Here is a 5185-nt window from a genome sequence, read left to right on the forward strand (position 1 = left end):
TCTGGGTGCGCCGCGTCCTAATCACGTTTTCTCCGAGGTCCTTCAAGTTCGGATCGTCCTTAACTTTCCGAAGGATATCTGCGTACGTTATTTGGTCGTTTGCCTTAACAAGTATGGCATCCCCTTTCGACCACTGCGGACGTCGCTTCGCTTTCTTCTTCCCGTCCTTTTTCTTCTCCACCTTCTCATTCTGTTTCCTTTTTTTATCTTTGGCGTTTACGACGGTTTGCCATCCTTCACCATTCTTGTCTTTTTTCGGCACATTTTTTCCTTGATCGTTGCGCTGCTTTTTTGGGTCTTCCTCTTCTCCTGGTGACTCTCTATCTCGCTTCTTCGTAGGCTTGTCACTACGTACCTTTGGGGTCCTAAGCTTGTCAGCCGCTGCTTGCTCCGTAACCTTCTTCAGTGATTTTTCGGCAAACTCTGCCCTCATGATCAGCGCTTCCTGCTCCTTCATGGCAGCGTTGACAGCGGATTTGATGCTCGTCAGCTTGCTCTTGATCACAGTATGCACATTGTGCCGGTCCTTAACGAACTGGATGAGTTCATCGACCTTATTCTTCACCTCAGTCAACCTCAAGTTTTCAGGTAGTTGGCCTCCTTGAGTGTTATTGCTCGATTTCGGTGTGAACACTGGACTTTGAATCCCTAATCCTCCTTGTGGTCCCTGTGTTTCACATTGCTTCGAGCTACACTGATATTAAAACTCCATTATAATTTATGTGCGAAAACCATATAGAAGCAGGTTTTCTGCCTCCAACAATCTTTTATGTGCCACTTTTAAATTTTATTTGTGGACAATAAATTTCAAAGTCTATGCATGTATATACCACTAGCATTGCAATGCATTATAAAGGTTACATTAGTACAACCTATTTAAGCTGCCAATATTTTTGAAGAGCACAAACTTGTATACCAACGGTTGCAAAAATGTATCGCCATCTTATTTCTTCGCTGCTACTGTACGAGTTTTCCCAAAGTATTATCATTAACAGTAATACACATCGCATTTCAGCCAAATATGTGGATGTTCAGTGTATTATATCTGGGATAGCAAGAATAAGTTGTAAGTATTATAAAATGGTTGAAACATTACAGATTAATAAGCTATTTTTTATGTTACAGCTGTCCAAAAAATGCAATCGCGTCGGAATCAAATTCTAAGACGATGAACTCCAATGAACATGTATCCCGCTCATGCAATGACTATTGGTTAAATCATGCGATGCGCTGGACGCAATGGAAGAACACAGTGGTCCCACATTCTCCAGCAGCACTCGTACAGACTCCCACGCTCTTGTTGGTATCATCCCCGTAGCTGCTAACATCAACACGACCAGATAATTTACTATTTCGTGGATTTCTAACTGGATCCCGTTAGAATATGTATTAACTTTTATTCTCCTTAATAAATGTGTATTACTGTATGCGTATTTGATTTTCATCATCATTTTTTTACAAAAAGAAAAATCGTAAATTTTTTCGACTAATTCATTTATTTACTACTCGCGATCACAGATAAAATATATTAGCGTGACCGTTTGAAATAAGTTGCACCTGCATTTGCTTTATGTGTGCACTGCATTTAAAAATGAGCGTGACAAAACTTTTGTTTTTTATGTGCGTGACTAATTAATTGCAAATGCCAAGCTTGATTGCAAAAATCTATGGGTGCTGCACATAAATTCCAATTGGAGATTGAGTTCAGTGTACTGCTAGCCGTCGGTATATTCTCCGTGGTGTGCACCGGCGATCGTGGCACCTTACCGCTTTTCTGGAACGCGCTAGCGTTCTCAACTCCTGCTGCATTAAACTCCATTGTTTCGGCATTGTTTTGGAAATTCTCCATTTTAGTGGGTCCCCCCTCTAAGCCGCTATTCTCGCCCGTCGTAAGTAGTCGCCTTCGTGATCCCATGGTGATGTTTGCCAGCAGTGACGCCATGCTAGGGTTGACCCGGCCCCTTATGGGGTGCCAAGTTCAGAGCCAGATCGGCGCAAGTCAGGAAAGGTTCAACTGAGCCTACTTCCACCAGCTAAGGTGGCGGGTTTGGAACGTACTTGGAGGCCTGCCAAGGTTTTAACGGGACGGGGGCAACCGTACCATTAACCCACTCGCCGTTTCAGGGAGGTGTCATCCATCCTTACTAAGGGTGTAGAATAGTACGACTGTCAGCTCTGTAGCGTAGTTCCTATGCGTGGTCCATAGTCGTGTCCATGTTCTTATGCTGCCAGTCTTCCATAATCAGGATCTTGCTGGCCTGGATCCTAATGCGCCGGGTGGCGCTCCTGGTGATGGGCTAGAGTACTTTGAAAGCGGTACGGGTCGCTTGTACGGAGGTGTGATTGCGGACCTGTGGGTTTTTGTAGGAGTTCAACAGAGCCCTGCATTGAACCCCCGCCACGCCCTAGACAACCTCCCCTTGGGCTGACTGGAAACCGGTAAACCGGAACCAGGGCCCGGTCAAGCCACACATGTCCGTGTGTGTGTATGTGTGTGTGTATGTGTGTGTGTGTGTTACAAAAAATGTCACTCAATTATCTCAGCTGTTTGTCAACCGATTTAAACACTTTTAGCTCTAAAAGAAAGCTACAACATTCCCATAGAACGCTATTGAATTTCATTGCGATCGGACATTTCGTTACAGAGTTATGATTCAAACAGTATCGTGAAGTACTAGAAAAGCATATTCTAATATTTTCAACTGTCTGCATTTTGATCGATATCTCAGCCATTTTTGAACCGATTTAAGTTCTTTTATCAGCTAATGAAAGCTCTGACATTCAATCATAAGCCTTCAAATTTTCATTGAAATCGGATTACTAGTTTCAGAGATATCATTGGAAGAATTTTCTAAAGTACTGGAAAAAAATTTCTCTGAAATATTCATTTTTTTACATTTTGATCAATTTCTCAGCTATTTTTAATCCAATTTAAGCTCTTCTTTCGTCGATTGAAAGCTCGGATATCATTCACAACCATATTGCAATCGAATTATAAATTACAGAGATAAAAATCATTATTTTCAAATATCTCTAAAATTCCCCTTTTTTTAATTTAAACTTGCACATAAATCTTAAAAAATCGCTGGCAAAATCATTTTAGGACATCAATTTTTTATTTTTCGATATTATTTTACAGGATGGCAACATGGGTTTATAGACCCTCTTAAACTATGATAATAAGCGTATGAAAACTAATAAAGTTCGATATCCGCCTTTAGACGTGCAGTTTCCTGGACTTTTTCGCAAACCATTAAACTATTAGGGCAGATAGAACATAGTCACAACATCCTAAAGTTTAGTTATACACCGGGGATTCGCTGGTTGGAACACGACTGCCTTCCATCTAGCGAATCCGACCCGTTAGTAGGAAAGACTGACAGCTGGTGAAAATGCTCCACACGAACGCATCTGGACAGCAAATCGCCACAAAACGCACATATACATACGCATTTGTTCTATATATGGAGACTTCAAAGCGACGATTCTCAGACGTCAAAGTCAGTTCGACATTTTCTGTTGACATTTGAGTGCTTTTAGTTGGAATATTTTCCAACCAGCGAACATCCAACCATCGAGTCATTCCATGTAGCGGAACCCCAACGAGCGAATCCCCACTGTACTGGTACAAGGTTCCAAATGAATGATGAATAATAATTATCTCATACCTGTATGGAAATGTAAGAAGGGTTCAGTCTCACCATCGGTGGATTAAGTCAGGTTTTTTAATTTAAACTTGCACATAAATCTTAAAAAATCGCTGGCAAAATCATTTTAGGACATCAATTTTTTATTTTTCGATATTATTTTACAGGATGGCAACATGGGTTTATAGACCCTCTTAAACTATGATAATAAGCGTATGAAAACTAATAAAGTTCGATATCCGCCTTTAGACGTGCAGTTTCCTGGACTTTTTCGCAAACCATTAAACTATTAGGGCAGATAGAACATAGTCACAACATCCTAAAGTTTAGTTATACACCGGGGATTCGCTGGTTGGAACACGACTGCCTTCCATCTAGCGAATCCGACCCGTTAGTAGGAAAGACTGACAGCTGGTGAAAATGCTCCACACGAACGCATCTGGACAGCAAATCGCCACAAAACGCACATATACATACGCATTTGTTCTATATATGGAGACTTCAAAGCGACGATTCTCAGACGTCAAAGTCAGTTCGACATTTTCTGTTGACATTTGAGTGCTTTTAGTTGGAATATTTTCCAACCAGCGAACATCCAACCATCGAGTCATTCCATGTAGCGGAACCCCAACGAGCGAATCCCCACTGTACTGGTACAAGGTTCCAAATGAATGATGAATAATAATTATCTCATACCTGTATGGAAATGTAAGAAGGGTTCAGTCTCACCATCGGTGGATTAAGTCAGGTTTTTTAATTTAAACTTGCACATAAATCTTAAAAAATCGCTGGCAAAATCATTTTAGGACATCAATTTTTTATTTTTCGATATTATTTTACAGGATGGCAACATGGGTTTATAGACCCTCTTAAACTATGATAATAAGCGTATGAAAACTAATAAAGTTCGATATCCGCCTTTAGACGTGCAGTTTCCTGGACTTTTTCGCAAACCATTAAACTATTAGGGCAGATAGAACATAGTCACAACATCCTAAAGTTTAGTTATACACCGGGGATTCGCTGGTTGGAACACGACTGCCTTCCATCTAGCGAATCCGACCCGTTAGTAGGAAAGACTGACAGCTGGTGAAAATGCTCCACACGAACGCATCTGGACAGCAAATCGCCACAAAACGCACATATACATACGCATTTGTTCTATATATGGAGACTTCAAAGCGACGATTCTCAGACGTCAAAGTCAGTTCGACATTTTCTGTTGACATTTGAGTGCTTTTAGTTGGAATTAACAAAACAAAATTAGGCTGTTTGGTCGTAGTTCTAGTTCATTTTCGTTATTCTTGTTGTTGAAAGTATTTATTGGTTATTTAGTTTATATGTCTTCAAATAAATGAGTCACATTCCTTATCTGTTCAACGATTTCTTAACACTAGCATGTGTACCAGCGTATCTTTCCATAGTCATCAATGTAGTTACCCTAGGCTTCAACATATATTACTGTCTCCTACACGATCCACTTTTCGGTGACAAATGCAATGCTTCACAACGCCTACTATCTACTTGTAAATTTTGCG

General features: G+C 40.6%; 1 long non-coding RNA gene across 1 annotated transcript; it reads left to right on the forward strand.

Annotated features, from left to right (window-relative positions):
• The first annotated feature begins 695 nt into the window (after positions 1-695).
• Positions 696-1433, forward strand: LOC110676714. Its single transcript, XR_002500648.1, has 2 exons — positions 696-1066; positions 1126-1433. It is a non-coding gene; the product is annotated as an uncharacterized LOC110676714 (long non-coding RNA).
• Positions 1434-5185: the final 3752 nt, after the last annotated feature.

Source organism: Aedes aegypti, chromosome 2 (assembly GCF_002204515.2).
Source record: "Aedes aegypti strain LVP_AGWG chromosome 2, AaegL5.0 Primary Assembly, whole genome shotgun sequence".
NCBI lineage: Eukaryota > Metazoa > Arthropoda > Insecta > Diptera > Culicidae > Aedes > Aedes aegypti.